Here is a 23,002-nt window from a genome sequence, read left to right as displayed (position 1 = left end):
ATGAGCGACCTGGTGCACCCAGATCAAGCATGTGGAATTCCAAAAAGGTCAATTAATGATCAATTATTTAATATTCAAACCATCATAGAGCATGCATCGGATTCTGGAGGGGCATTGGTGGCTGTTGACCTCCGAAAAGCATTTGATCTTGTATCGCATGAATGGCTATTTCAATGTTTAGAGACCATGAGGTTTGGCCATAACTTTATGAGATGGATGAGAGTCTTGTATGATGCGCCGGAGAGTAGGGTGCTGGTGAATGGTTTCCTGTCAGAGTCATTCAGGGTGGGCAGATCTGTCAGACAAGGTTGCAGTCTGTCCCCTTTGCTGTTTGTCCTCTGTCAGGAGCCGCTCGCCTGCGCCATACGCTCCGACGAGCGGGTGCGTGGCATTAGGCTGCCGAACGTTAAACAACAGGTTAAAAATATCGCTTTCGCGGATGATGCCACGCACCCGATTGCAACACCTTGCATACGGGCTCTTTTTTCGGTCTATAACGATTTTGGCCAAGCCTCAGGGTCTGATATAAATATAGCGAAAACAGAGATTTTATTGTTGGGCGGTTTTTCCCGCCAAAACATCCCGATAGAGTACAGGCAATATATCGTGAAAATTTCAAATATTTTAGGGATACCGTGGACAAAGGCAGGACCTTGTGGGGAAACGTATTGGAAGAAAATTGGGGAAAAAATGGGGAAAACGGTCAAACTATGGGAAAACAGACGCCTGTCCTTCGTTGGGAAAGTTTTGGTGGTTAAGACCGTCCTAGTATCGAAATTATGGTATGGGGCCAGGGTTATGAAATTACCAAAGAAGTACTGTATAAAATTCGTAAAAACTATTTTTAAATTTTTGTGGTCCAACAAAATGGAATTAATTAAAAGGAGTACCATGGTTCAATCGTTTGGCGATGGAGGGGTAGGGATGCCGCATGTAGCCAGTAAATGTCGGGCCCTGTTCATGGAAAGGTTGAAACAACTCTACAAAGTACAAGAGGGGGGTGTCGCCCAGCCATGGATAGGGTACGGCATTTACAAAGTAGGCATCACTTTGCGGCATCACTGCCCCGAGATCGCCAAAAATACTTATATGCATAGAGTAATTGGTACACACGGTGTGTGGGAAGAAATTTTATACCAATGCAAAGCTGCAAAATTGAAAATGGGTAGGTCCCAATGGGTTAATATCACCGCAGCTAGCTTATACGGGGAGATAATGAAAAGTGGGCCTAACATCCCACACACGGTGTGTACCAAGATTTTCAATGTAAACTGGAGTCGGATATGGAACAATGTATGGAACAACAACATTTTATACAATAATGAAAAAGAACTGTACTACAAGCTCGTTCATAGAGCCTTACCTGTAAAAGCCATGTTCAAAGGTCTTCCTAATATCCAGAGAAACTGTGCGAGATGTTATCCCAGTCAAACTGAAACCATAAAACATGCGTTTTATGAGTGTGTGACAATACAGCCTGTTTTGAACTCGTTGATAAATTTGTTCAGAAGGAAAAATTGGCCAGATATAAATTTTGAGCGCATTATATGCCCAGAATTTGCAAATTGCAAGGGGAAGGATAAAATTGTGGGTGCTTTGGGAATTTATATACACGTTATTTGGGGGGGACGCGCCAGCATTTGGCGGGGGAACCAAGATAATAGCCTGAACGAGTTTGAAAAACGAATTCAAAACAGACTGTAAGGTCAAGGTCACAAATATGGGGATTCCCCACTTCACTATAATCTGAACTTCTGTTAAAATAAACGAGCAGGTAGCATGTAATCAAAGTGGCTCAAGCGGATTGTCGGGGCTTGCAAACTAGAAGACCCAGGTTCGATTCCGCCACTGGGCGCATGTTTATTTATTTGTCTTTTTCCTTTTTATCTTTTTATTTTTCATTTACATTTCTTTTGTTTTGACTGGGTTAAACATCTCACACAGTACTGTAAATAGCGAGAGAAATGTTTGTAAATAGATGTAAATTTTGAATGAGCACCACACAGATAATAAGTTTTATAAATATAGAAATTATTGGCAACATACATTAGCTCAGTGCACCATCAGGGGTCAAAATGAGACAATGAGTTGGGATCGACCCCTGAACTGGGCAAACATAATTGTAAATAGCGGCCATTGAGCACTTGGAAGCACATTGTTTTATACTATTATATTGTTAATTTATTTAATATTGGAGTAACTTAGAAACTAAAGCACATTTATTCACTGTTTACTTTATACAATTATTATCCATTGGTGCTAGATCAAAAATAACATATTTATCGACATTAAAGAGAAAATTAGTCGGCAATGGTGCTTTCACGAGAATTAAACACTCATATTTATTATGAATCACATTTTATTTTACGTTAGTTGTACACAATTATCCATTGGTGCTATATCAAAAAAAGAACATGTTTATATATTGATATAATAGAAAACGCTAGTCAACAATGGTGCTCCCACAGTTTTAAACACTTACTTTAACTAAGCTCACATGTAACATTGGTGTTTTATTCATATTGTGTAAACACACTCGGCTGTGGGATCGACGTGCCGTCGCGGCGCCGAGTGCGGTCTCGCTCATAAGCTGTCAACACCGGCGACGGGACGGCACCGGACGATGTCACAGTGATTGTGTTAGTTATATATTGTAGTAGGGAGATTGGTGTAATTGGTGTATTGTATAGGAAAATGCAGAACCATGTTATTGTGTATGTGATTTGTATAGGATATATGACAATAAATGACACCCACTGCGGGTTCAAGCTCAAAAAAAAAAGGACGTTCTCCCAGGGCGAGGCCTTTCCATTGCACTTCGGTTGGGCTGACCCTTGCGATCACCCCAAATGTGGGTGACTCGGGTGCAGCATTTATGGTAGTGGGGGACTGCGTACGCGCTATCCCCTTACAAACTAAAAGAAAGAAGAGACCCTCTTTGCTCCCTCTAGGAAAACACCCTTGGGTTATCACAAGGGCCAATTGTCGGGAGGTATAAATGCTGGTACGCGTGCAGCAATTGAACGTGCGCGTGAACTCGTCGTGTGATGGGCGCCCCAACCACGCAACCACGTCTGTAATGCGACGAAGCTGTTCAAGCGAGTATGAATGAAAATAACGTGTCCGAAATCTTATATTCAAGCACATGCATTGGTCGGTGAAGGCCTCCATGAGAATACATAGGCTGTCTCGAGCTTTGCCTCTGCGTATAGGCCTCCTCCTGTGTGTCGTTCCATTCGACGTTGAAGTTGCCAACCAAACTGTGTCCTTTCGAGTTCGAAAACCACGTGAGGGATGAATTTACCGTGATGTTTACGGTCGCGTGTGGCGAAAATCAAGCATACTTACCTGGCACAGGAGTTAACGTTGATCAATAAGGACGTTCTCCCAGGGCGAGGCCTTTCCATTGCACTTCGGTTGGGCTGACCCTTGCGATCACCCCAAATGTGGGTGACTCGGGTGCAGCATTTATGGTAGTGGGGGACTGCGTACGCGCTATCCCCTTACAAACTAAAAGAAAGAAGAGACCCTCTTTGCTCCCTCTAGGAAAACACCCTTGGGTTATCACAAGGGCCAATTGTCGGGAGGTATAAATGCTGGTACGCGTGCAGCAATTGAACGTGCGCGTGAACTCGTCGTGTGATGGGCGCCCCAACCACGCAACCACGTCTGTAATGCGACGAAGCTGTTCAAGCGAGTATGAATGAAAATAACGTGTCCGAAATCTTATATTCAAGCACATGCATTGGTCGGTGAAGGCCTCCATGAGAATACATAGGCTGTCTCGAGCTTTGCCTCTGCGTATAGGCCTCCTCCTGTGTGTCGTTCCATTCGACGTTGAAGTTGCCAACCAAACTGTGTCCTTTCGAGTTCGAAAACCACGTGAGGGATGAATTTACCGTGATGTTTACGGTCGCGTGTGGCGAAAATCAAGCATACTTACCTGGCACAGGAGTTAACGTTGATCAATAAGGACGTTCTCCCAGGGCGAGGCCTTTCCATTGCACTTCGGTTGGGCTGACCCTTGCGATCACCCCAAATGTGGGTGACTCGGGTGCAGCATTTATGGTAGTGGGGGACTGCGTACGCGCTATCCCCTTACAAACTAAAAGAAAGAAGAGACCCTCTTTGCTCCCTCTAGGAAAACACCCTTGGGTTATCACAAGGGCCAATTGTCGGGAGGTATAAATGCTGGTACGCGTGCAGCAATTGAACGTGCGCGTGAACTCGTCGTGTGATGGGCGCCCCAACCACGCAACCACGTCTGTAATGCGACGAAGCTGTTCAAGCGAGTATGAATGAAAATAACGTGTCCGAAATCTTATATTCAAGCACATGCATTGGTCGGTGAAGGCCTCCATGAGAATACATAGGCTGTCTCGAGCTTTGCCTCTGCGTATAGGCCTCCTCCTGTGTGTCGTTCCATTCGACGTTGAAGTTGCCAACCAAACTGTGTCCTTTCGAGTTCGAAAACCACGTGAGGGATGAATTTACCGTGATGTTTACGGTCGCGTGTGGCGAAAATCAAGCATACTTACCTGGCACAGGAGTTAACGTTGATCAATAAGGACGTTCTCCCAGGGCGAGGCCTTTCCATTGCACTTCGGTTGGGCTGACCCTTGCGATCACCCCAAATGTGGGTGACTCGGGTGCAGCATTTATGGTAGTGGGGGACTGCGTACGCGCTATCCCCTTACAAACTAAAAGAAAGAAGAGACCCTCTTTGCTCCCTCTAGGAAAACACCCTTGGGTTATCACAAGGGCCAATTGTCGGGAGGTATAAATGCTGGTACGCGTGCAGCAATTGAACGTGCGCGTGAACTCGTCGTGTGATGGGCGCCCCAACCACGCAACCACGTCTGTAATGCGACGAAGCTGTTCAAGCGAGTATGAATGAAAATAACGTGTCCGAAATCTTATATTCAAGCACATGCATTGGTCGGTGAAGGCCTCCATGAGAATACATAGGCTGTCTCGAGCTTTGCCTCTGCGTATAGGCCTCCTCCTGTGTGTCGTTCCATTCGACGTTGAAGTTGCCAACCAAACTGTGTCCTTTCGAGTTCGAAAACCACGTGAGGGATGAATTTACCGTGATGTTTACGGTCGCGTGTGGCGAAAATCAAGCATACTTACCTGGCACAGGAGTTAACGTTGATCAATAAGGACGTTCTCCCAGGGCGAGGCCTTTCCATTGCACTTCGGTTGGGCTGACCCTTGCGATCACCCCAAATGTGGGTGACTCGGGTGCAGCATTTATGGTAGTGGGGGACTGCGTACGCGCTATCCCCTTACAAACTAAAAGAAAGAAGAGACCCTCTTTGCTCCCTCTAGGAAAACACCCTTGGGTTATCACAAGGGCCAATTGTCGGGAGGTATAAATGCTGGTACGCGTGCAGCAATTGAACGTGCGCGTGAACTCGTCGTGTGATGGGCGCCCCAACCACGCAACCACGTCTGTAATGCGACGAAGCTGTTCAAGCGAGTATGAATGAAAATAACGTGTCCGAAATCTTATATTCAAGCACATGCATTGGTCGGTGAAGGCCTCCATGAGAATACATAGGCTGTCTCGAGCTTTGCCTCTGCGTATAGGCCTCCTCCTGTGTGTCGTTCCATTCGACGTTGAAGTTGCCAACCAAACTGTGTCCTTTCGAGTTCGAAAACCACGTGAGGGATGAATTTACCGTGATGTTTACGGTCGCGTGTGGCGAAAATCAAGCATACTTACCTGGCACAGGAGTTAACGTTGATCAATAAGGACGTTCTCCCAGGGCGAGGCCTTTCCATTGCACTTCGGTTGGGCTGACCCTTGCGATCACCCCAAATGTGGGTGACTCGGGTGCAGCATTTATGGTAGTGGGGGACTGCGTACGCGCTATCCCCTTACAAACTAAAAGAAAGAAGAGACCCTCTTTGCTCCCTCTAGGAAAACACCCTTGGGTTATCACAAGGGCCAATTGTCGGGAGGTATAAATGCTGGTACGCGTGCAGCAATTGAACGTGCGCGTGAACTCGTCGTGTGATGGGCGCCCCAACCACGCAACCACGTCTGTAATGCGACGAAGCTGTTCAAGCGAGTATGAATGAAAATAACGTGTCCGAAATCTTATATTCAAGCACATGCATTGGTCGGTGAAGGCCTCCATGAGAATACATAGGCTGTCTCGAGCTTTGCCTCTGCGTATAGGCCTCCTCCTGTGTGTCGTTCCATTCGACGTTGAAGTTGCCAACCAAACTGTGTCCTTTCGAGTTCGAAAACCACGTGAGGGATGAATTTACCGTGATGTTTACGGTCGCGTGTGGCGAAAATCAAGCATACTTACCTGGCACAGGAGTTAACGTTGATCAATAAGGACGTTCTCCCAGGGCGAGGCCTTTCCATTGCACTTCGGTTGGGCTGACCCTTGCGATCACCCCAAATGTGGGTGACTCGGGTGCAGCATTTATGGTAGTGGGGGACTGCGTACGCGCTATCCCCTTACAAACTAAAAGAAAGAAGAGACCCTCTTTGCTCCCTCTAGGAAAACACCCTTGGGTTATCACAAGGGCCAATTGTCGGGAGGTATAAATGCTGGTACGCGTGCAGCAATTGAACGTGCGCGTGAACTCGTCGTGTGATGGGCGCCCCAACCACGCAACCACGTCTGTAATGCGACGAAGCTGTTCAAGCGAGTATGAATGAAAATAACGTGTCCGAAATCTTATATTCAAGCACATGCATTGGTCGGTGAAGGCCTCCATGAGAATACATAGGCTGTCTCGAGCTTTGCCTCTGCGTATAGGCCTCCTCCTGTGTGTCGTTCCATTCGACGTTGAAGTTGCCAACCAAACTGTGTCCTTTCGAGTTCGAAAACCACGTGAGGGATGAATTTACCGTGATGTTTACGGTCGCGTGTGGCGAAAATCAAGCATACTTACCTGGCACAGGAGTTAACGTTGATCAATAAGGACGTTCTCCCATCATGAAATTGCCAATGAAATATTGTACCGGGTTTGTGAAATTATTGTTTAAATTTTTATGGTCAAACAAAATGGAATTGATTAAAAGAAGCACTATGGTGCAGGCAATTGAAGATGGAGGGGTAGGGATGCCGCATGTAGCCAGTAAATGTCGGGCCCTGTTCATGGAAAGGTTAAAAAGACTCTACCACGTACAAGACGAGGGAGTCACACAGCCATGGATAGGGTACGGCATTTACAAAGCGGGCATAACACTGCGGCATCACTGCCCCGAAATTGCCAAAAATACTTATATGCACAGAGTTATTGGTAGACACGGTGTGTGGGAAGAGGTTTTATACCAGTGTAAAGCGGCAAAGTTGGGTATGGGTAGGTCACAATGGGTTAAAATCACAGCTGCTGCTTTATATGAGAAAATTATGAAAAATGGGGTTCAAATCCCACATACCGTGTGTACCAAAATGTATAATATCAACTGGAAAAAGATATGGAAAAACATATGGCACAACAAAATTTTATATAATAATGAGAAAGAACTATTTTATAAATTTGTACACAGAGCATTACCTGTAAAATCCTTGTTTAAATATTTGCCAAATATCCAGAAGAACTGTGCGAGGTGTAAAATGCAGACGGAATCCATGAAACATGCTTTTTATGATTGCGCTACGATACAGCCTGTTTTGAACTCGTTGTCAAATTTGTCAAGAATACAAGGATGGCCAGCGCCAACCTGGGAAAATATCACATGTCCGGTTTTTGCAAATAGCAAAGGGGTAGATAAAATAGTGGGGGTTTTGGGGATTTATATTCACACGATTTGGACAGGGAGAGCCAGTCTTTGGCAGGGGAAAAATCGAAATGAGCAAAACGAATTCGACAACAGAGTTCAAAACAGACTGTAAGGGGATTCCCCACAATGTGGGAATGGTATACGATTTTAAAAATTCACGTCGTTAGCGTATCGGCTTGCTAGCCTGTCGGGAACGTGCATGATTCGGACGCGGGAGGTCCCGGGTTCGAACCTGCCATATTCCACTGTTCAATTTCCTTCAAAAATATATTTTTTTCCCTCTTGTTTTCTTTTTCCTTCATTCTTTTTGCATTTTACATCTTGCATAGTTAGTTGTAAATATTGTAAATATATGTATATAGGGTATTAATTGAACGCACGCACAGAAATGTGAATTTTAAAACATAGTATAAAATTTTTTGGCGACTTAGATTAGCCCAGTTCCCAAGCAGGGGTCAGAATGAGACCAGATGGATGGTCTCGACCCCTTGCACTGGGCGCACATATGTATATACTTGCCATTGAGCACTATAGGCACATTGTTTTAAACATGAGTTATGAATTATGTTATTAATTTATGTTTTAAACCTTTATGTTTTATGTTATTATGTTATTATTTTATGTTAGTATGCCTTCAATTTACACTAGCACGTTTTATACACATTGATTTAATCAGATAATTAAATGTTCCGTTTCTATTGGTGCTACAACAAAAATAATAAAATGTTAAATATCAAAATGCAATAAGTGGTGCCAATAGTTTTGAATATTCCGTACACGTATATACTTGGTGCTCACATGTTAATTAATTCTTCCATTGGTGCTAAAACAAAAAAAGTAAACAGTTAAGATTATAAAGTGAAAATTAGTTTCAATGGACATTATTTGGAAGGCGTATATGTATGTATGTTTTGTAAATACTAAGTCTGGGTTCACAGAGAGCGTAAGGGGAGTACTGTGAGGACGGCAACGGGCCGTTTCGGTGCCGGGGTCGGCGACACAAAGTATGACGTCGGTCTGGGCATCGGGACGGTTCGGGGGCGGCTTCGCAGTAGTCCCCCAATTCCATATGGAGTACTGTGGGATCGACGGGGCCGTCGCGACGCCGAGTGCTGTCTCGCCAATAGGGCTTTCAGCACGGGCGTCGGGACGGCACCGGACGGGCTCACAGTAAAATAATGAAAAATTTTAAACAAATAGATACATCTTTTGTAAAACCCCTGTATACAGTAATTGTAAATGAATAATTGTATATGCCCGTTTGGATACGTGAAATAAAAGATACCCACTGCGGGTTTATGCTGCAAAAAAAAATAAGGACGTTCTCCCAGGGCGAGGCCTTTCCATTGCACTTCGGTTGGGCTGACCCTTGCGATCACCCCAAATGTGGGTGACTCGGGTGCAGCATTTATGGTAGTGGGGGACTGCGTACGCGCTATCCCCTTACAAACTAAAAGAAAGAAGAGACCCTCTTTGCTCCCTCTAGGAAAACACCCTTGGGTTATCACAAGGGCCAATTGTCGGGAGGTATAAATGCTGGTACGCGTGCAGCAATTGAACGTGCGCGTGAACTCGTCGTGTGATGGGCGCCCCAACCACGCAACCACGTCTGTAATGCGACGAAGCTGTTCAAGCGAGTATGAATGAAAATAACGTGTCCGAAATCTTATATTCAAGCACATGCATTGGTCGGTGAAGGCCTCCATGAGAATACATAGGCTGTCTCGAGCTTTGCCTCTGCGTATAGGCCTCCTCCTGTGTGTCGTTCCATTCGACGTTGAAGTTGCCAACCAAACTGTGTCCTTTCGAGTTCGAAAACCACGTGAGGGATGAATTTACCGTGATGTTTACGGTCGCGTGTGGCGAAAATCAAGCATACTTACCTGGCACAGGAGTAGCGAGCGGACGTGTTTTCGCAGAGCTCCTGCGCGGGTAAACTCTACCTAGATTAGGCCAAGCCGATTTGTTTTTCGATCGTTCATTATGGCTTCTTATGCGGATAAGATTAAATCGGGGAAGGTGGTTCACCACAAGGAGGACTTAACTCTATTGATTAAAGGAAATTACGTTACGGCCCAGGACATCATCTTGGGAGCAACGAAAGGCGATACGTCAATCAAAATAGGATGGGTGCAGCAGATGCACCATGGAGAGTGGCACGTGACTGTGGATGATGAGGAGTCATACCAGAAGCTAAAGGAAAAAAACGTTAAGGTAAAAGAAGAACAACTCCCTTTTGTTGAGAAAAGAAGGCGACCAACGGTGGTCAGCATCCTCTACTACCCTGCATCAGGAGATAATAATGACTTAATAAGAACACTTGAAACATACGGCGAGGTCGTTGGTCTAAAGGAAAACGTCTACAAACAGGCACCCACTATAAAGACCGGAACGAGGATGATCAGGATGTTCATTAAGGAACACATTCCCAATTACATCATGGTGAGAGGAGACGGTGCAAATGTCCAAGTTATTTACACAGGGCAGCCTGTAAGCTGCAACATTTGCAAAGGTTTCGGGCACGTAGCCGCGAAATGCGAGAAAGCCAAATGTAACAAGTGTTTAGAAAAGGGCCACCTGGCAAAGAACTGTAAAAATGAGTTGAGATGCAGAAACTGCAACGAGAAAGGGCACTTGGCCAGAGAATGTATGGCACCGTGCGGGACCTGTGGCAAAGAGGGCCACAAGTCCTCTCGATGTCCTGACAAGGTAGTCTGGGCCAAGCCAGATAAAAAATCGGAAGAAAGCCAACAACAGGAGGAAGGTGAAATCGAGGACAGTGATGACGAGGAGGGGGAGCGACTGGTTATCGATGAAAAGAAAGCGGAAGAGGAGGCAGACGCTGCTCCGCCTCAGCCTCAGCACATAGGGACCCAGGGCATAGGGACTCTCGTTCAGCCAGTGCAACAGCCATTGCATTACATGCACTCACCTTTATCACTTCAAATTGGTGGACCATCTAAAAGACCCCTGGATGCCACACCAACGAAAGAGGAAAAGAAGAAGATGAAAGAAGAAAAGAAATCACAGAAGAAGCTTGGCTTCCTAACTTATAAGTAATGTATTTATCAATGTATTGTAAATCTCCTTCACTTTCCATTGTAGTAATGTATAGGATACTGTTATTTATATTGCTATTTCTACTCACAATGAGTACCCCAAAATTTAAAACTGGCACTCTTAACACAGCTGGGTTAAGGAGTGTTGACTCAGATAAAAGATCGGCAACTTTTAATTGGATAAAAGATAACAAATTTGACGTTATGTTCCTACAGGAAACCCACGCCGAAACTGATTATGACAATAAGATTTGGGGAAGAGAATGGGGTAGTGAATCTTTCTGGTCTAATGGGACAACTCATGCCAGGGGTGTAGCCATTCTGGTGTCAAATAAAATGAAAATTGTAAAAGATTCCTTTAAAAAAGACAACGAGGGGAGGATGGTCCGAATAAAATTTGAATGGGAAGGAAAAACATACACTGCTTTAAATGTCTGTAGCCAAATACGTGATTTGGCAATATCGAAATAACATCAGGTTCCATGATAAGAGAATAGATATGAAAGGGAAATTCGTTTCAATAGTTAAAGCCAACATGGCAAGGCAATTGTATTCACACAAGTTTGATAGAAAGTTATGGTGCATTAATAATGCTATAGCCAAGGTTGAAAATGGCAAAACCGAATTCACCATTAAGTGAATTTCATAACTCCACCTGTTTGAACACAGTTTGGAATAAAAGTGTATGCTTAACATTTTCGTATAAACCTGTCTGTATATTATATGTAGTAGTAGGCTCAGCATTTAGGCCTATGTATTTGGCTTCGTAATTAATCTTCCAAAATAATGGAAGATAAATACCAATCATCAAAGGCAGGCTGCCGACTAATTATAAACCAACATATGTATAGGGATAGCCAAATAATAGATTGTTTTACTTCCGGAAATAACCTGAGTAACCTCACGGCGAAAAGGGAGAATATAGTCACTTACTGAACTGATTTTTATAATTAAACCAAAGTACCCCGCAAGGGTGAAATGGCGAACTTGATATAGTCATTTATTAGAACTGACTATTTAAAAATAGAAATATGTAAGAACTATGTAGGAACCCTGGTGTATTTGTAGCCAGAGTTATATTGCTTGTATATGAGATGCACTTATTGTTTTCAATTTTATTCTGTGAATAAAATTATTTTTCAAAAAAAAAAAAAAAACTTACCTGGCACAGGAGTTAACGTTGATCAATAAGGACGTTCTCCCAGGGCGAGGCCTTTCCATTGCACTTCGGTTGGGCTGACCCTTGCGATCACCCCAAATGTGGGTGACTCGGGTGCAGCATTTATGGTAGTGGGGGACTGCGTACGCGCTATCCCCTTACAAACTAAAAGAAAGAAGAGACCCTCTTTGCTCCCTCTAGGAAAACACCCTTGGGTTATCACAAGGGCCAATTGTCGGGAGGTATAAATGCTGGTACGCGTGCAGCAATTGAACGTGCGCGTGAACTCGTCGTGTGATGGGCGCCCCAACCACGCAACCACGTCTGTAATGCGACGAAGCTGTTCAAGCGAGTATGAATGAAAATAACGTGTCCGAAATCTTATATTCAAGCACATGCATTGGTCGGTGAAGGCCTCCATGAGAATACATAGGCTGTCTCGAGCTTTGCCTCTGCGTATAGGCCTCCTCCTGTGTGTCGTTCCATTCGACGTTGAAGTTGCCAACCAAACTGTGTCCTTTCGAGTTCGAAAACCACGTGAGGGATGAATTTACCGTGATGTTTACGGTCGCGTGTGGCGAAAATCAAGCATACTTACCTGGCACAGGAGTTAACGTTGATCAATAAGGACGTTCTCCCAGGGCGAGGCCTTTCCATTGCACTTCGGTTGGGCTGACCCTTGCGATCACCCCAAATGTGGGTGACTCGGGTGCAGCATTTATGGTAGTGGGGGACTGCGTACGCGCTATCCCCTTACAAACTAAAAGAAAGAAGAGACCCTCTTTGCTCCCTCTAGGAAAACACCCTTGGGTTATCACAAGGGCCAATTGTCGGGAGGTATAAATGCTGGTACGCGTGCAGCAATTGAACGTGCGCGTGAACTCGTCGTGTGATGGGCGCCCCAACCACGCAACCACGTCTGTAATGCGACGAAGCTGTTCAAGCGAGTATGAATGAAAATAACGTGTCCGAAATCTTATATTCAAGCACATGCATTGGTCGGTGAAGGCCTCCATGAGAATACATAGGCTGTCTCGAGCTTTGCCTCTGCGTATAGGCCTCCTCCTGTGTGTCGTTCCATTCGACGTTGAAGTTGCCAACCAAACTGTGTCCTTTCGAGTTCGAAAACCACGTGAGGGATGAATTTACCGTGATGTTTACGGTCGCGTGTGGCGAAAATCAAGCATACTTACCTGGCACAGGAGTAGCGAGCGGACGTGTTTTCGCAGAGCTCCTGCGCGGGTAAACTCTACCTAGATTAGGCCAAGCCGATTTGTTTTTCGATCGTTCATTATGGCTTCTTATGCGGATAAGATTAAAGCGGGGAAGGTGGTTCACCACAAGGAGGACTTAACTCTATTGATTAAAGGAAATTACGTTACGGCCCAGGACATCATCTTGGGAGCAACGAAAGGCGATACGTCAATCAAAATAGGATGGGTGCAGCAGATGCACCATGGAGAGTGGCACGTGACTGTGGATGATGAGGAGTCATACCAGAAGCTAAAGGAAAAAAACGTTAAGGTAAAAGAAGAACAACTCCCTTTTGTTGAGAAAAGAAGGCGACCAACGGTGGTCAGCATCCTCTACTACCCTGCATCAGGAGATAATAATGACTTAATAAGAACACTTGAAACATACGGCGAGGTCGTTGGTCTAAAGGAAAACGTCTACAAACAGGCACCCACTATAAAGACCGGAACGAGGATGATCAGGATGTTCATTAAGGAACACATTCCCAATTACATCATGGTGAGAGGAGACGGTGCAAATGTCCAAGTTATTTACACAGGGCAGCCTGTAAGCTGCAACATTTGCAAAGGTTTCGGGCACGTAGCCGCGAAATGCGAGAAAGCCAAATGTAACAAGTGTTTAGAAAAGGGCCACCTGGCAAAGAACTGTAAAAATGAGTTGAGATGCAGAAACTGCAACGAGAAAGGGCACTTGGCCAGAGAATGTATGGCACCGTGCGGGACCTGTGGCAAAGAGGGCCACAAGTCCTCTCGATGTCCTGACAAGGTAGTCTGGGCCAAGCCAGATAAAAAATCGGAAGAAAGCCAACAACAGGAGGAAGGTGAAATCGAGGACAGTGATGACGAGGAGGGGGAGCGACTGGTTATCGATGAAAAGAAAGCGGAAGAGGAGGCAGACGCTGCTCCGCCTCAGCCTCAGCACATAGGGACCCAGGGCATAGGGACTCTCGTTCAGCCAGTGCAACAGCCATTGCATTACATGCACTCACCTTTATCACTTCAAATTGGTGGACCATCTAAAAGACCCCTGGATGCCACACCAACGAAAGAGGAAAAGAAGAAGATGAAAGAAGAAAAGAAATCACAGAAGAAGCTTGGCTTCCTAACTTATAAGTAATGTATTTATCAATGTATTGTAAATCTCCTTCACTTTCCATTGTAGTAATGTATAGGATACTGTTATTTATATTGCTATTTCTACTCACAATGAGTACCCCAAAATTTAAAACTGGCACTCTTAACACAGCTGGGTTAAGGAGTGTTGACTCAGATAAAAGATCGGCAACTTTTAATTGGATAAAAGATAACAAATTTGACGTTATGTTCCTACAGGAAACCCACGCCGAAACTGATTATGACAATAAGATTTGGGGAAGAGAATGGGGTAGTGAATCTTTCTGGTCTAATGGGACAACTCATGCCAGGGGTGTAGCCATTCTGGTGTCAAATAAAATGAAAATTGTAAAAGATTCCTTTAAAAAAGACAACGAGGGGAGGATGGTCCGAATAAAATTTGAATGGGAAAGAAAAACATACACTGCTTTAAATGTCTATGCTCCAAATAGAAACAGGAAACCACTATTTGAAAAACTAAAAAATGGGTGGATTACAGCTGATGATAATGTAATTCTTGGTGGAGACTTCAACTGTGTTGAAGACGTCAAGCTGGATAAAAACGGAGCACAAACCTATGGCACAGAGGGGGTTATAACTTTAGATGAGATAAAAAATCAGTTTAATCTTAGCGACTACTGGCGGCGGGCTAATCCTGATAGATTACAAGGAACATGGTCAGATAACAATGGAAAGTGGAGTAGAATCGATAGGTTTTACTGTAACATCTTAGATCATAATGTACATGAAACTGTAATTATGCCCTTCGTGCATAGTGATCATGACTGTGTGTCTTTGAGCATTGAGAATTCCAACATTTTCAAAGGTCCAGGAGTTTGGAAATTAAACACTTCTCTCCTGGAGAAGGATGAATATAATACAATAGTTGAAGACCTGATATCAGAAATTCTGGTATCAGGAACACATAAATTTGAAAATCATCTAGAAAGGTGGGATTACTTCAAATCCCAAGTCAAGGAAAAATCTAGAGCATTCTCCAAGAAAATTAGTAAAAAACTCCATAAGCACAAGAGAAAATTATTGAACGACCTAAATAAAGCTACTGATAACAAACAAGAGGTGAAAGCTCAATACCTCAGGGACCAATTAAAGAAACTTGAATTACAGGAGGCGAAAGGCACCAAAATAAGGTCTAAAGCGCAATGGCATGAAGAGGGAGAAACTTCCAGTCGGTATTTTTGCAAACTGGAAAAAACTAGGGGACAAGACAGATTGTTTAGATCTGTTAGAAAAGGTGACGATATTGCTTGTATATGAGATGCACTTATTGTTTTCAATTTTATTCTGTGAATAAAATTATTTTTCAAAAAAAAAAAAAAAAAAACTTACCTGGCACAGGAGTTAACGTTGATCAATAAGGACGTTCTCCCAGGGCGAGGCCTTTCCATTGCACTTCGGTTGGGCTGACCCTTGCGATCACCCCAAATGTGGGTGACTCGGGTGCAGCATTTATGGTAGTGGGGGACTGCGTACGCGCTATCCCCTTACAAACTAAAAGAAAGAAGAGACCCTCTTTGCTCCCTCTAGGAAAACACCCTTGGGTTATCACAAGGGCCAATTGTCGGGAGGTATAAATGCTGGTACGCGTGCAGCAATTGAACGTGCGCGTGAACTCGTCGTGTGATGGGCGCCCCAACCACGCAACCACGTCTGTAATGCGACGAAGCTGTTCAAGCGAGTATGAATGAAAATAACGTGTCCGAAATCTTATATTCAAGCACATGCATTGGTCGGTGAAGGCCTCCATGAGAATACATAGGCTGTCTCGAGCTTTGCCTCTGCGTATAGGCCTCCTCCTGTGTGTCGTTCCATTCGACGTTGAAGTTGCCAACCAAACTGTGTCCTTTCGAGTTCGAAAACCACGTGAGGGATGAATTTACCGTGATGTTTACGGTCGCGTGTGGCGAAAATCAAGCATACTTACCTGGCACAGGAGTTAACGTTGATCAATAAGGACGTTCTCCCAGGGCGAGGCCTTTCCATTGCACTTCGGTTGGGCTGACCCTTGCGATCACCCCAAATGTGGGTGACTCGGGTGCAGCATTTATGGTAGTGGGGGACTGCGTACGCGCTATCCCCTTACAAACTAAAAGAAAGAAGAGACCCTCTTTGCTCCCTCTAGGAAAACACCCTTGGGTTATCACAAGGGCCAATTGTCGGGAGGTATAAATGCTGGTACGCGTGCAGCAATTGAACGTGCGCGTGAACTCGTCGTGTGATGGGCGCCCCAACCACGCAACCACGTCTGTAATGCGACGAAGCTGTTCAAGCGAGTATGAATGAAAATAACGTGTCCGAAATCTTATATTCAAGCACATGCATTGGTCGGTGAAGGCCTCCATGAGAATACATAGGCTGTCTCGAGCTTTGCCTCTGCGTATAGGCCTCCTCCTGTGTGTCGTTCCATTCGACGTTGAAGTTGCCAACCAAACTGTGTCCTTTCGAGTTCGAAAACCACGTGAGGGATGAATTTACCGTGATGTTTACGGTCGCGTGTGGCGAAAATCAAGCATACTTACCTGGCACAGGAGTTAACGTTGATCAATAAGGACGTTCTCCCAGGGCGAGGCCTTTCCATTGCACTTCGGTTGGGCTGACCCTTGCGATCACCCCAAATGTGGGTGACTCGGGTGCAGCATTTATGGTAGTGGGGGACTGCGTACGCGCTATCCCCTTACAAACTAAAAGAAAGAAGAGACCCTCTTTGCTCCCTCTAGGAAAACACCCTTGGGTTATCACAAGGGCCAATTGTCGGGAGGTATAAATGCTGGTACGCGTGCAGCAATTGAACGTGCGCGTGAACTCGTCGTGTGATGGGCGCCCCAACCACGCAACCACGTCTGTAATGCGACGAAGCTGTTCAAGCGAGTATGAATGAAAATAACGTGTCCGAAATCTTATATTCAAGCACATGCATTGGTCGGTGAAGGCCTCCATGAGAATACATAGGCTGTCTCGAGCTTTGCCTCTGCGTATAGGCCTCCTCCTGTGTGTCGTTCCATTCGACGTTGAAGTTGCCAACCAAACTGTGTCCTTTCGAGTTCGAAAACCACGTGAGGGATGAATTTACCGTGATGTTTACGGTCGCGTGTGGCGAAAATCAAGCATACTTACCTGGCACAGGAGTTAACGTTGATCAATAAGGACGTTCTCCCAGGGCGAGGCCTTTCCATTGCACTTCGGTTGGGCTGACCCTTGCGATCACCCCAAATGTGGGTGACTCGGGTGCAGCATTTATGGTAGTGGGGGACTGCGTACGCGCTATCCCCTTACAAACTAAAAGAAAGAAGAGACCCTCTTTGCTCCCTCTAGGAAAACACCCTTGGGTTATCACAAGGGCCAATTGTCGGGAGGTATAAATGCTGGTACGCGTGCAGCAATTGAACGTGCGCGTGAACTCGTCGTGTGATGGGCGCCCCAACCACGCAACCACGTCTGTAATGCGACGAAGCTGTTCAAGCGAGTATGAATGAAAATAACGTGTCCGAAATCTTATATTCAAGCACATGCATTGGTCGGTGAAGGCCTCCATGAGAATACATAGGCTGTCTCGAGCTTTGCCTCTGCGTATAGGCCTCCTCCTGTGTGTCGTTCCATTCGACGTTGAAGTTGCCAACCAAACTGTGTCCTTTCGAGTTCGAAAACCACGTGAGGGATGAATTTACCGTGATGTTTACGGTCGCGTGTGGCGAAAATCAAGCATACTTACCTGGCACAGGAGTTAACGTTGATCAATAAGGACGTTCTCCCAGGGCGAGGCCTTTCCATTGCACTTCGGTTGGGCTGACCCTTGCGATCACCCCAAATGTGGGTGACTCGGGTGCAGCATTTATGGTAGTGGGGGACTGCGTACGCGCTATCCCCTTACAAACTAAAAGAAAGAAGAGACCCTCTTTGCTCCCTCTAGGAAAACACCCTTGGGTTATCACAAGGGCCAATTGTCGGGAGGTATAAATGCTGGTACGCGTGCAGCAATTGAACGTGCGCGTGAACTCGTCGTGTGATGGGCGCCCCAACCACGCAACCACGTCTGTAATGCGACGAAGCTGTTCAAGCGAGTATGAATGAAAATAACGTGTCCGAAATCTTATATTCAAGCACATGCATTGGTCGGTGAAGGCCTCCATGAGAATACATAGGCTGTCTCGAGCTTTGCCTCTGCGTATAGGCCTCCTCCTGTGTGTCGTTCCATTCGACGTTGAAGTTGCCAACCAAACTGTGTCCTTTCGAGTTCGAAAACCACGTGAGGGATGAATTTACCGTGATGTTTACGGTCGCGTGTGGCGAAAATCAAGCATACTTACCTGGCACAGGAGTAGCGAGCGGACGTGTTTTCGCAGAGCTCTCGGCCTATTGGCTAAGATCAAAGTGTAGTATCTGTTCTTATCTGTTTACTCCAAGTTTACTCCAAGTCAGGTCGGGGAGCAGCACGTGCCATATTCGTTTATTTATTTCGTTGATTTCGTTGATTTCGTTTAGCACTATGTGACGTTTTACAGCACCGATTCCGTTTTAGTTGGACCTTTTGTGAACAATTCGTTTTATTCAGTTGGCTGGAGCCTTTGTGTGGACCGAGTTTTAAGCCTTTGTGTTTCTGCATCAATTATTTTAACTTGCCAACGCCTAGGGTGTACATACACTGTACATACACTGTAAATAACGTTTTAAGTCATGGCGTCGACGTATGCCGGCGCCGTGGCATATCAAGATGGGGCCTATGAGGCAGAAGTTATTGAAGTCATTAATAGAAGCGATAGGTCGGTTGACTATAGAACTAATAAGGACGATGGTGAAATTAAACAGTACAAGATTGTGAAGGCATTGGTAGAAAGGGGAATCCCCATAGAAAGTATAAAAACAGTGATGAAAGTAAGCCAAGGGCACTTTAGTGTGAGATTCGAGAAGGGGGACCCCCAAATGGAGGAAGCCCCTGCAGTGCTAGAAGTAGACGGGGTAGGGTTATGGATGGAAAAGGCCATTGACTTTGAGGTTAAGAGATTCCACACTAGTCGCTATGTAAAAATCCATAACTATCCGGGAGAGTGTGATGTAGAATGGGTGAGGGAAGGGTTGCAAAAATACGGACTGGTGAAGGCAGTAAAGAGGGAGATGTTAAGAGAATACGGGACGGTTGAAAGTGGAACTGTGACGGCTATAATGAATGTGGGGGCAAAGGTCCCCAAGGTGATATACATCAAAGGAAACCGATTCCGAACATGGTACAGGGGACAAGAAGATGAGCTAAGGGGTGAATCCACGTGTTATAGATGTAGGAGAAAGGGGCACTATCGATATGAATGTACAGAACTGTTAGGAGTAGGAGAGGAGCAGAGTGAGAAGGAAGAGAGACGGGTGAAAAGTGTGGTGAGGAGTGTGGAAAAGGAAGGAGAGAGAAGCATGGTGAACAACGAGAAGGAGTCGATTGACGGGAAAGAAGAGAACGTAGCTGGCAGGTCTGAGGAGTTGGGAGTGTGTGTCGAAGATGGCGAGACGGAGAAGGGTGACGGGGAAGGAAATGGAGGCGCGGGAGAAACGAATGTCGTGAAACCGGGAGAATGGAAGAAAGTGGTGAAGAATAGGAGGAGAGGGGAAGAGTCGGTGTGGGATACGCCCACAGAAGTGCAAGATAGGTTGAGAACAGCAAAAGAAGTGTTAGAAGACAGTGACAATGAAGTAAGGGACTTATCGAGACCCCTAAGCATCGATTTAGATTCACCAACGAATGTGGAAAGAATTTTGAAGGGTTTTGCGGGTAGCAGGCCGACTACTCCCGACGGGGATGCAGAGCGGCGTGAGGGCACTGCCAAGAGGGGCAATGATAGGGTAGAAAAAAGCCCAGAAGACCGATCTGTTAAAGATCAAACTACACCGGTGGTCAAAAAGCCCAACTTGGGGGTGCCACCACGCCCGAGGCGTAGCCCGCCAGGGAGGGGTCGGAATGTGCCTGCAAAACCCTTCAAACATTAATTTAATGGATCCTCTCTTTATTTTCATCTGTATATTAATGGCGGTAACTGTGGTCTCAATGAATGTGAACGGGTTATATGAAAAAAGGACGAGTGTTTTAAACAAAATAGTAAGGTTAAAGTGTGATGTGGCATGTATACAGGAAGTGCATGTGGTGCCGGACAATTTGGGACCATGGATTAATCGGAACTACGGACTTCATTTCTATAGCAGTAGCCAGGCCCACGCAGGCGCGGCCATCATTACCAGAACTGCTGTAGAAAGGGAGTTTGTGGTTCCAGGGGGGTTAGAGGGGAGAATATGCCATGTGCGCCTGGGGTCCGGCACGCATGTTCTCTCTGTATACATGCCCACACAGAATCCAATTAAAAACCACGATAAAGCTATAATCTTCTGTCAAAAGCTAAAAGAGTATGTGAGGAAATTTAGGGGGGAACAGTGGATTTTAGGGGGGGACTTTAATTTTGCTTCGGGAAGGAACGATAGAGGGACGGGGACTTTGTTACCAGGGGACATCTTGTATAAAAAGCTTTGGCAGGAGATTATAGATTTATTAAATATTAAAGATGCATTTAGGGATTTAAATCCCACGGTAGATAGTTTCACTTTTTATAGAGGCCAAACTAGGTCCAGAATTGACCGTATTTATACGAATTTAAAGGTAGGTAAGGTAGATCATGTCCCACTGGTTTTTACAGACCATTACGGTGTGTTGGGTGCGGTAGAAAGTACAGGGAAGAAGAAAATGGGAAAGGGATTTTGGAAAATTAATAATAGCCTATTAGGGGAAGAGGGGACAGTAAGGGAGGTAACACAGTTTTGGAAGGGTTGGCAAAAAAGGAAGGGAAATTTTGGGTGTCCAATAGAGTGGTGGGAGAAGGGGAAACAAAAGTTACAGGGGATCTTCAAAAGGAATGGTAAGAGGGTGAACAGGGAGAGAGGGGAAGGTATTTTAGCTTTGGAGAGGGAGTTGGACTTTTTGGGGAAGGAGAGGGACAGAGGGGTGGACATTACAAGGCGGTGGGGGGAAGTAAGAGGGGAATTGAGCAAATTGGAAATGGCAGATTTGGAGGGGGCAAAAGTCAGGGCGGGGGCAAAATTCATAGAGGAGAGGGAAGCACCGACCACTGATTTTTTCAAGGTAGAAGTGAGGACAAAGACAGTTATTGATCAGTTAAAGGATGAAAATGGAAAGGTTTTAGAAGAACAAGATGAAATTTTAAAAGAGGTACAAAGGTTTTACGAGAATTTATATAGGAAAGGTGATACGGTAAAGGTGGCTAGGGACAGGTTCGCATCAAAAATCCATAAGAAACTAACTGGGGAACAACAAAATAAATTGGAGGGTTTGTTATCTACAGGGGAGGTTTTGAGGGAATTAAAAAATATGAAGGCGGGAAAATCACCGGGGATTGATGGGTTAGGAAAAGAGTTTTATTTGTATTACTGGGAGCTATTGGGGGACGATTTGGTAGAGACTATAAATAATGTATTTTTACGGGAAAAACTGGGGGGAACGATGAAAACGGCAGTGATATCTATTTTGTTCAAAAAAGGGGATCCGAGGGATATTAAAAATTATAGACCTGTAAGTTTGCTAACGGTAGATTATAAGATTATCACCAAAGTTTTAAAGTCGAGACTGTCGGGGGTCATGGGCGACCTAGTGCACCCGGATCAGGCATGCGGAGTCCCCAAAAGATCAATCAATGATCAACTGTTCAATATTCAAACCGTCATCGAACATGCGGCGGACTCCGGGGGTGCACTGGTGGCCGTTGACCTCCGAAAAGCCTTCGATTTAGTATCTCATGAATGGCTATTTCAATGTTTAGAGACCATGAGGTTTGGCCGAAATTTTATGAGATGGATGAGGGTGCTGTATGATGCGCCGGAGAGTAGGGTGCTGGTGAATGGATTCCTGTCAGGGACATTCAGGGTGGGCAGATCAGTTAGACAGGGCTGCAGTCTGTCCCCGCTGCTGTTTGTACTCTGCCAGGAGCCGCTCGCCTGCGCCGTGCGCTCCGACGAACGGGTGCGGGGCATTAAGCTGCCTAACGTAAAACAAGAGGTTAAAAACATTGCCTTTGCGGATGATGCCACGCACCCGATTGCAGCACCCTGTATACGAGCTCTATTCTCCATATACAATGATTTCGGCCAAGCCTCGGGGTCTGATATAAATATATCAAAGACAGAAATATTATTGTTAGGCGGTTTTTCGCACCAAAACATCCCTATAGAGTACAGGAAATATATAGTGAAAATTTCAAACATTTTGGGGATACCCTGGAACAAGGCAGGGCCTTGTGGGAAGACATATTGGAAGAAAATCATGGAAAAAGTGGGGAAAACAATAAAGTTATGGGAAAATAGACACCTGTCCTTTATAGGGAAAGTTTTGGTGATAAAAACCGTCCTCGTTTCTAAATTATGGTACGGAGCGAGAATTATGAAATTGCCAATGAAATATTGTACCGGGTTTGTGAAATTATTGTTTAAATTTTTATGGTCAAACAAAATGGAATTGATTAAAAGAAGCACTATGGTGCAGGCAATTGAAGATGGAGGGGTAGGGATGCCGCATGTAGCCAGTAAATGTCGGGCCCTGTTCATGGAAAGGTTAAAAAGACTCTACCACGTACAAGACGAGGGGGTCACACAGCCATGGATAGGG

At 45.2% G+C, this 23,002-nt stretch overlaps 16 non-coding genes across 16 annotated transcripts; all 16 read left to right on the top strand.

The window, feature by feature from the left end:
* The first annotated feature begins 2,749 nt into the window (after positions 1-2,749).
* On the top strand, positions 2,750-2,910 carry LOC135497436 (U1 spliceosomal RNA). The gene has a single exon (XR_010448843.1). It is a non-coding gene; the product is annotated as a U1 spliceosomal RNA (small nuclear RNA).
* Positions 2,911-3,340: 430 nt separating this feature from the next.
* LOC135497416 (U1 spliceosomal RNA) lies at positions 3,341-3,505 on the top strand. Its single transcript, XR_010448824.1, has one exon. It is a non-coding gene; the product is annotated as a U1 spliceosomal RNA (small nuclear RNA).
* Positions 3,506-3,935: 430 nt separating this feature from the next.
* LOC135497415 (U1 spliceosomal RNA) lies at positions 3,936-4,100 on the top strand. The gene has a single exon (XR_010448823.1). It is a non-coding gene; the product is annotated as a U1 spliceosomal RNA (small nuclear RNA).
* A 430-nt stretch (positions 4,101-4,530) lies between these two features.
* On the top strand, positions 4,531-4,695 carry LOC135497414 (U1 spliceosomal RNA). The gene has a single exon (XR_010448822.1). It is a non-coding gene; the product is annotated as a U1 spliceosomal RNA (small nuclear RNA).
* Positions 4,696-5,125: 430 nt separating this feature from the next.
* On the top strand, positions 5,126-5,290 carry LOC135497544 (U1 spliceosomal RNA). The gene has a single exon (XR_010448935.1). It is a non-coding gene; the product is annotated as a U1 spliceosomal RNA (small nuclear RNA).
* Positions 5,291-5,720: 430 nt separating this feature from the next.
* Positions 5,721-5,885, top strand: LOC135497543 (U1 spliceosomal RNA). Its single transcript, XR_010448934.1, has one exon. It is a non-coding gene; the product is annotated as a U1 spliceosomal RNA (small nuclear RNA).
* Positions 5,886-6,315: 430 nt separating this feature from the next.
* Positions 6,316-6,480, top strand: LOC135497542 (U1 spliceosomal RNA). The gene has a single exon (XR_010448933.1). It is a non-coding gene; the product is annotated as a U1 spliceosomal RNA (small nuclear RNA).
* A 2,550-nt stretch (positions 6,481-9,030) lies between these two features.
* LOC135497435 (U1 spliceosomal RNA) lies at positions 9,031-9,198 on the top strand. Its single transcript, XR_010448842.1, has one exon. It is a non-coding gene; the product is annotated as a U1 spliceosomal RNA (small nuclear RNA).
* Positions 9,199-11,966: 2,768 nt separating this feature from the next.
* On the top strand, positions 11,967-12,131 carry LOC135497432 (U1 spliceosomal RNA). Its single transcript, XR_010448839.1, has one exon. It is a non-coding gene; the product is annotated as a U1 spliceosomal RNA (small nuclear RNA).
* A 430-nt stretch (positions 12,132-12,561) lies between these two features.
* LOC135497541 (U1 spliceosomal RNA) lies at positions 12,562-12,726 on the top strand. Its single transcript, XR_010448932.1, has one exon. It is a non-coding gene; the product is annotated as a U1 spliceosomal RNA (small nuclear RNA).
* Positions 12,727-15,679: 2,953 nt separating this feature from the next.
* Positions 15,680-15,844, top strand: LOC135497430 (U1 spliceosomal RNA). Its single transcript, XR_010448837.1, has one exon. It is a non-coding gene; the product is annotated as a U1 spliceosomal RNA (small nuclear RNA).
* Positions 15,845-16,274: 430 nt separating this feature from the next.
* On the top strand, positions 16,275-16,439 carry LOC135497540 (U1 spliceosomal RNA). The gene has a single exon (XR_010448931.1). It is a non-coding gene; the product is annotated as a U1 spliceosomal RNA (small nuclear RNA).
* Positions 16,440-16,869: 430 nt separating this feature from the next.
* LOC135497538 (U1 spliceosomal RNA) lies at positions 16,870-17,034 on the top strand. Its single transcript, XR_010448929.1, has one exon. It is a non-coding gene; the product is annotated as a U1 spliceosomal RNA (small nuclear RNA).
* A 430-nt stretch (positions 17,035-17,464) lies between these two features.
* On the top strand, positions 17,465-17,629 carry LOC135497537 (U1 spliceosomal RNA). The gene has a single exon (XR_010448928.1). It is a non-coding gene; the product is annotated as a U1 spliceosomal RNA (small nuclear RNA).
* A 430-nt stretch (positions 17,630-18,059) lies between these two features.
* Positions 18,060-18,224, top strand: LOC135497536 (U1 spliceosomal RNA). Its single transcript, XR_010448927.1, has one exon. It is a non-coding gene; the product is annotated as a U1 spliceosomal RNA (small nuclear RNA).
* Positions 18,225-18,698: 474 nt separating this feature from the next.
* Positions 18,699-18,885, top strand: LOC135497437 (U2 spliceosomal RNA). Its single transcript, XR_010448844.1, has one exon. It is a non-coding gene; the product is annotated as a U2 spliceosomal RNA (small nuclear RNA).
* Positions 18,886-23,002: the final 4,117 nt, after the last annotated feature.

This window comes from Lineus longissimus, chromosome 12 (genome assembly GCF_910592395.1).
Source record: "Lineus longissimus chromosome 12, tnLinLong1.2, whole genome shotgun sequence".
Taxonomy (NCBI): Eukaryota; Metazoa; Nemertea; class Pilidiophora; order Heteronemertea; family Lineidae; genus Lineus; species Lineus longissimus.
The sequence above is the reverse complement of the archived record's forward strand: the minus strand, read 5'-3'. Positions and strand labels throughout refer to the sequence as shown.